Source organism: Lepisosteus platostomus, chromosome 5, assembly GCF_059453375.1.
Source record: "Lepisosteus platostomus isolate fLepPlt1 chromosome 5, fLepPlt1.hap1, whole genome shotgun sequence".
Classification (NCBI taxonomy): Eukaryota; Metazoa; Chordata; class Actinopteri; order Semionotiformes; family Lepisosteidae; genus Lepisosteus; species Lepisosteus platostomus.
Genome location: NC_142615.1, coordinates 45,612,120 through 45,620,361, shown reverse-complemented (window position 1 = coordinate 45,620,361; position 8,242 = coordinate 45,612,120). Strand labels below are relative to the sequence as shown.

The 8,242-nt window shown below is 37.7% G+C and overlaps 2 non-coding genes across 2 annotated transcripts; one reads left to right on the top strand and one right to left on the bottom strand.

The window, feature by feature from the left end:
- Positions 1-585: 585 nt before the first annotated feature.
- Positions 586-657, bottom strand: trnam-cau (transfer RNA methionine (anticodon CAU)). The gene has a single exon. It is a non-coding gene; the product is annotated as a tRNA-Met (tRNA).
- A 4,254-nt stretch (positions 658-4,911) lies between these two features.
- Positions 4,912-4,985, top strand: trnan-auu (transfer RNA asparagine (anticodon AUU)). Its single transcript has one exon. It is a non-coding gene; the product is annotated as a tRNA-Asn (tRNA).
- Positions 4,986-8,242: the final 3,257 nt, after the last annotated feature.

The window sequence follows — 8,242 nt, the reverse complement described above, 5'->3', positions numbered from 1 at the left end:
ACGCACTCAGGGACGCGCTTCAGATTGTGATGATGTAAACATAATCTCCCCTAAAAATTGAAGGGATTTCTTTGCAAACCCTCTTGAATGTTGCAGGAAATCTTCGTGTTTTACTCGTGTGCAACTACAACAAGTAAACAAATAAGTACCTAAGTCAATGTCCAAGAAAACCATCTTCACATGTGGAATTTTTCTTTAACTGGCTGTTGGGAGAATTCATTTATACACCCGTTGTATCCTTAGCAAAAATATTTTAAAATTAGAACACAGATTTGTTGGAGAACTTGACAATCCTTGACAATCAATATTAAATGAGCATTATACAAATGTGCGTTGATATTTTTAATATGTACCTTAATTGTAATATATATATACATAATTGCTTTGATATGGATGTTCATTTGAAGGAATTGAGGAAACTATGAAGGATCGCAGAACAACCAAAGATACATTTGGGCATCTGCTATTGGTAAAGATGAAAGAGTACCTTAAGTGTGAAGCTTTCATACACACGAGAGAAAAAAACAGTTTTAATGCACTTCATTAAACTGATGGTATGCTTATCAATCGTGCATAAAGTGTACATAGCAGAGGATGGTTTCGATCCATCGACCTCTGGGTTATGGGCCCAGCACGCTTCCGCTGCGCCACTCTGCTGACAGCTGTTATAATGTGATTCAACACAACTGCTCTATCTTTGCTTTCTAAAAGTGCACCCGAGATGAAAAGTCTAAACACTAAACGCAGACGTCACTTTGAGCACTTTGTCTTTTATAGCACAAATCATCACCTGCTGCTCTACATGGGCGTGTCTTCAATATCGTTGAGAACCAAACCTTCTGCTTTCCGAGGCAACTGATTCTTTCGTCGTTAATTCCCAAATCTTCAATGAGAATCAGTGAAACGAAAATCAAACACATGTACACACTCGCGTCCTAACCTGAAAGAAAAATCTACACCCACTTTATAATACTGAAAATGATTCAGGAAGTACAGCACAGTTCTAAAACCAGCGAATGCATCTGCATCCAGTACATAAAATGTCAATTTTTCAAAAGTAAAATCTTCAGCTTTGAAAGATTACCATCCATATATTTTCGTTTTTCTCTTTTTTTACATAACACGTTTCGAGAAACAAACTGTCTTTTAATTAAGGTTTCATTAGAAAATGTGTATCTTGGTTTGCCAAGTTAAAATCGGCACATCCCAGTGGGCAAGAGATGTAGAATATACGACTATTAAACGCATACCAGACGTGTAACTGTGCTCCGTAACTGGTCTAGAATGAAATTCTAATATACGTATATCGTTATACGTCAATTAGACATCTATGATTATATGTTTATTATACATAAATGGTTGTAGTTCTATTATACGGATAAATTTAGAAGACTACTATACATATATAGTTAAAGGTCTATTATACATCAAAGAAAGATTTTTATAGGTGTAGAAACTAGTAAATAAAGCCATTGATTTATTTTAGAAATGTATTCTTAAAATATTCAATTATTCACACCTGAAAAATATGTAGTTCAAATTATACATTATATACAATATTGTAATCAACAAATGTCTAACCATCATAAAAAAACTCAACTAGTAAACTTCAGTTACAAATTCAAGTAACATGGCAATATATATATATAGTAATGACAAACACAAACTAATTACATGAACACGCTAATATTTAACTCAAAACCACATTTCGATTCAAATATAAATTTTAAAATTTACAACTTCTTTATTTCCACGAAAATATTATTAATGTAGCACAAACGCTACTTTCTAATAAAGGCAGAAAGAAACTGTTTGTTTTGTGTCTCATGGTGATCCTCCTCTCGATACTAATGAAATGTTTAATATTATCCCTCGAGAAAAAAAAGGAGTCAATTTCCGCCTGGAATGATTGATGCCCCATCAAACATTTTGTAATATCCCTGGAAGTTTATACAGTAGAATCCTGGTTTGTGGCTTAAATTCAAGGTAAACAAGACTAACGAAACGAGTTGGAAACTTGATGTCGAAGTGGGATTTAAATCACCCGGAACATTTCACTACATTGGGCAGTATGTGCCAGAAAGCCTACCGTCATCCCTTTGATAGTTCAGTTGGTTGAGCGGAGAAGTGCAGGGGAATCAGCAGGGAGTCCTTAGGTCGCTGGTTCGATTCCGGTTCAAAGGAAGGTGCTTTTTGTGTACTTTAATCAAAGAGTTAAAAAAGCGAATCTGTTTCATTCAGACATTGATCAAAAGCTCAATAAACGACGAAGTAGAGGTTCCTGTTCCGAATTCAGCTCACGTCTGATTTTCTTGTTTTGGCCAAGATCTGAACTTTGAATTCAGCGACTACTTGGTCTGCTTTGTAATTCAAATGTTGATACAAATGTCACGTTTTATTGTAGATATAAAGGTGTTCTGTTTTCAAAGGATAGGTACTGTAGGGAAAACCGGTTCAGGGACGCCAAATATGTAATCATAGTGGCTCTTTGAAGGCACCAGTTCTGTAGGGTTTGGGCATTTACTGAGACAATTATTAATTGTAGCAGTAAATCACAAAGTTGATTCTTTTGATGGCTTTAGAATCCAACCATGCGACATAACTCAAACAACGCGCACACACAGGTACTAATACACGAGGATACATTTATTAATACATAGAATATGCATATAAACCTAACAGATCTTATCGAGAGGGTTATCAGAATACAAAAGATATATATTCAGTCAGTTACGAAGTGTTACACATATCAAGAGGACATACGTTCAGTATATCATTCATTAAGACCGTTTCGTAAAGTGAACTTGGTTACAACTTCTACATTAGATACTCAAACAAGTACATAACTCTTAGGAATTAAATTGATATCAACTGGTTGGGATAACAATTGAATTCTCGAGCTGTAATGCATTGAAGTTGAATACTCATCCAATCTTTGGGGATTCAGATCTCCTGCGGGCACAAAGAAACAGTTGCAGGCTGTTGCTGTCCAATCCGCGCTCTCTGGCTCGGTGCCAGGCTGTGCTGTGCGGCTTGCGACGGTGCGCTGCTGATGCTCATTGTTGGCTTTAACTAGCAAAGTTTGTGCACAGGAGAAAAGATGACTGTGGGTCCCAGCAAGTCAGGAAGAGGACCGGTTCGTTCCTGATGACGAGCTAGTTCTGAATAGTAATTCAGCTGTCCACAGTTCCGACCTGTTCACGAGGCCTGCTGCTGGTTACTCTCTGGCAACCTCCACTATAGACTCTTAGAACAAAGGAAACTGGCACTCGGACACACTGGCTGTTCCGTGGTTGTCCAGGCTGAGTCTCAGGATGGTCAGGAGGCGTGCTGCGAGAATGTCCTGCCCTTGGGAGCCTTCTGCTCCTGGGCCGTCCTGCCCTGGAATTCTCCTTTGAATTCCCTTTAGGAAAGTCCACAGAATCTCTGAATCTTACTGAATCTCCCTGAATCTCCCAGGGTCTCTGTGTTGCCTGTTTTTACCTGGAGGAACTTCAGCTCATTGATTGGCTGAAAGTTCCATGGGCATCAGAGTCCCACGTGGGTTACTCGGCCCTACCAGTCCCTGATTGGTTGATCAAGGTGAGATATGAGTCACTTAGTCCTGACACCTAGTAATGCAGTCCAGATGTCCAACTGGCACTCCCTAGACAGATAGGCGCCAATGGATGACCATTGATCATGATAGCCAGGCTTAGCTAAGTGCATCCCCCTTTGGGAGCTGTCCTTATCAAAAGAAAACATCTTGCATGAATGGTTTCTCTGTGGCTGCACCACAGAGATGAACAGAGAAATGGGGCCTCATTTGGGAAGCTCAGAACACTTAATTCTTTCTTATTATTAAGCCTCGCCGCTACAACATCTATTACTGAGGAGCTTGAATAAAATTTACATGAGGCAGGTAGAAGTCGAAACTACAATCTTATGATCCAAAATCAGATGCGTTAATTATTAAACTGCTGGTATTTCACATAACCGGAATTCCCCCATAGGGTGCTCAGCTTCGCTACTAGTAATATACCGCCCCTTCTAAAATTTCAAAGTGAGAAACGTGTTTTCTGATTTTTTATGAGTTTTAAAATATTATCTCTTTAAATCAGAAAAAGGGTTTATGTTTCGCACTGAAATTCCCATTGATTGAGAATTCAAAGAAAGACTGTTTTCTTCCACAACACCGTATAATTATTACATCCACCAGACTCTCCAACTTCTCCAGACCTTGCTGGTTGAGCAATTGCTCCGATAAATTAGGTCACGTATCATGTTAAATCATTTCTTCTCAACACAACATTTCCTGGTGCACGTTTTCTCTATGAAAAAAAAGACATTTTTCCCTTGCACGATTTCTCGTTTTTTTATCAAAGCTTACAGAAATAAAAAAGAAGAAGAAATAGTGTTGCAAAAGAACTCTGTCGCCCTTGGGAGATGTCAAACGCATTGGACATGAAAAATGCCGGATAAAAGTCAGTTCTCTTCGTTTCTCAGTGTCGGGGCTGCTACTGTATGTAAAAGAGGCAATTTGCTCTGAGAGCAGGTTCAGCGCTTTCTGAACGCAGATGTCTCAGAGCGGTGTGTCCAAGTGGCTGTAAAAGGTGATGGAAGTCCTGTCACCGTAGCTTAGTTGGTTAACGTGCCTCTTTATTGAACAAAAGCACCGGTTCAACTCACAGCCGTGTCTTTCTTCCTATCTTGTAGTACAGAACGTACCATTTTGGGCACTCACAAAGGGCTTGATTTCGTTAAATGCATGTGTTCATTTCCTTTCTGGAAAACTTGTTTTTGATGAAATTCACACAGCTTGCGAAACATGAAATTCAGTTCTTGGTTATCGGTGCAGAAAAAATATTACCGGCTGGCAAAATAAACGGTAAGAGATTTTTTTTTTGATTCGAGGAAAGACTCTGCTCGTCAGTCTCTGTGGCGCAATCGGTTAGCGCGTTCGGCTATTAACTGAGAAGTTGGTGGTTTAAGTCCACCCAGGGACGGGTTTCTTTTGCGATGTAAACATTGTTTTCGCATAGGTCGATTGGATTTCTCAGCTAAACCATAGCCATTTTAATATTTGTAGGAAATGCGACTGTTCAACACGTGTCAAAAATGTCCAATAATGCCCAACATCGCAACTCCCCAGAAAACCATATTCACCCAAGAAAAATAATCGTCGAATCGTCATTTATACTCCCGTCACATCCTCTGCTGAAATATTTTAAAAAAACAATGCAGATTTGTTTGAGAACTTCTTGACAAGCATTGTTTTGCTAGCACTGTGCAGTTGGATTTTGATATTTTGACATATTTACCTTAATTTTAAACTGTAAATACTGTACAATTTATTGGAATTGTGTTGTAATATTAAAATATGTTAGCTGAGGATGCAAAAGGGTGAAAGGGAAAGGTCAGAGGGTACAGTAACAACAAGGTTAGGATTGGTGGAGGTGGTAGGGGTGTTGATGGTTTTTCACTGTAGAGGATGATTGAGTTTTTTATCCTTCTCTGAAGTGAGAAACTGGAAGAGTTGGGAGTTGAGAGATCTGATGAGGTTAGTTATAAAAGGAAGTTGATGTGGAGCTGTTAGCCGTAAGAATCCCTTAATGTCTTTGATGTTGTCATCAAAGATAAACTGCAGTAAGCAAAGATAAAAAGAAAATTATCTTTGCATACTGCCCTGTCTTTCTAACACCTGAAGAAGGCTCCACGGCCAACACGTTGTGTTTCCTTTCTTCTCTTTTCAGCATGGAATAACCCTTTACTTGTTCCTTTGCAGCCTACGCATGCTGACGCAGCTACTCACCTGATATTTAACATTTCTATAATCACAACTATGAATGTCCACTGTGAGTATTTTTTCCATGATTATTTATTCTGTCATTGAAGCATATTTTACCTCATACCGAAGTGTCATAATCACTGAATTTTTTTTTTCATTTAGAAAGTAAGAAAATGATAAATTACTATGAATTGCATTTAGCCTGTTCTGATCTGATTCTATATACTTTAACATGCCATGTTCACAATGTCACAACTTAGAAATGCAACAGTGAAGTGTTGTAATTATCAATGTACATAGTGTCGGAACATTGAGATGTTTTGGTAATGAGGAAGGAGGGACATGCCATGTTCACAGGGTCATATTTAAAAAATTGGCACAGTAAAATTTCCTAAAGTTCAGGATTTTGATAGTCTGTTCCATTGTCTCTCACACCTCAGTGTCAGAATTTTTAGATGTTTTTATAACCAGGGGGTAGGTTTATAGCAAGAAGCAGAAAGTGCAATCACCCGTTGCTCATCCTCGGTTAACCATATGTTCTCATATGCCATGTTCTAAATGTCCCATTTATATTAAAAAGGTTCTTGTAAAATGCAAGATTTTAAGACTTTTTATGATCAGAAGGTAAGGTCGTGGTAAATATGCAGAAAGTGCCTGTGAACTTGTTTTGCCTTTGTTTTATTTACTTATTGTGTTTGTGTTATTGTGAGTTTTGAAAATTGGTTAACAATTTTCTGAAATGTGTTTCACACAAAAATGTTATTTGGATAGTCACTACTTACATATTCCCATTTACTGAGGATAAATACAGTAATCCATCCTGATTATTACTTTTAAAAATTACTGTAAAGAGCCATCTACAGGCGAAAGGCGGCATAACATCACAGCAGCAGCATTTAAGGCAGAAGAAGAAGCTGGCGAATAAGAAGCCAGCTTCAGCCTCGTTAATGCAATACCATTGGGTGAAGTGGAAAAATATTTCTTGCTCTGAATCCTAACATTTTTATAGGAGGTGTTCTAGTACTTCTTGCCTCAGATAAAATTGCCAATACACTTAATTTCTACTCCATCAATATCAGCAGCGTTATCGGTACTGAGTCCTAAATGTACGTCCTGTCATCATATAAAATGTCAAAAGTTTCGACTGCATTCAACTGATCAAATTTCTCTTCGATGACAGTTATCATTTTATCCAAAATACATCCAAAACAAATTTGCACTGTTTTTTTTTTTATCCAGAAGAGCATCATCATGAGACTCAAAACATACCTGTTTTTTCTTCTTTCCAGGAGGAAGGATTGTTCAGATGCAAACATTGGTCCAAAATCAATGTATTCTCCTATCGCTGTTGCTTCTTTAAATCCTTCATTTGAACGTCGATATTGAGGGATGATATCGTACAAATTGTGGTTTTCTTTTAAAGCAAATTATATTAAAATATGAGCCTCTGTTATAGTTGTCTTGGAAGTTTCGGAAGGTATAATAGACCCCCTTGTGCCCTCAGCTAAAATATGATAAAATACAACAAAATGTATTTACATAGAACAGCATTTATGGTTACATGTATATTACAATTAAGATAAATATACAAAAGTATTAAAATACAAATGTACAGTCCTAGCATAATCATGCTGTCCAACTGTCTTTTTTGCTTGTCAAGTTCTCCAACAAATCTGTGTCGTAATTTTAAATATTCTAACTAAGGATGCATCGAGAGAATTCTTCTGCTAGCCGTTCGAAGATCAACTCCTTGGCTGAATATGATGTCCTTGAATGTTGGTCATTATTGGCCATTCCCAGTGATATTGACTTACATACTTAATTGTTTAACAAAAACATTCACATTTCTTGCAAATATCAAGTGGGTTAAGGTTTTGCTAAGAAATCCGAATAAGTAGAGATGAGGTTTACATTGCAATAATGAGAAGTGCATTTCTGGGTGGGCTCAAACCACTAACCTTTCAATTAACAGAGACTCACATGTGTCCCTTTTTTCCATTTGCAAGCTTAAAAAAAAGAAAATAATGCTTTTTTCTTACCAGCCTGCAATATACAAGGCAAGATTTGTATTTCATCTTTCACAAGCTGTATGAATTTCATGAAAAGCAAGTTGTTCCAGAAAGAAAATGAAAACTTGCGTTAAACAAAATCAAGCTGTACGTAATCATCCATAGTGATACATTTTGTAAGACAAGACAGGAAGAAAAGCACTGCTGGGATTTGAACTCAGCATCTCCTGTTTAAGAGGAAAGCATGTTAACCAAATCAGCCAAAGTGCCGTCAGTGTATCAACACCATGTCTGAGTCAGTGATTGCAGCTGACTGTCACTGGAGGACAGTTCATCGTGAACAAGTCAGCCTGCATAATGAGGGGGAAGAGACTGACTTCTGTGATGCAGTATCGACAGATACTAACCTTCTGTCCAACTGTTCTCTGCTGCATTCTGGATTAGCAGGTAAATATTGGTTTCCATG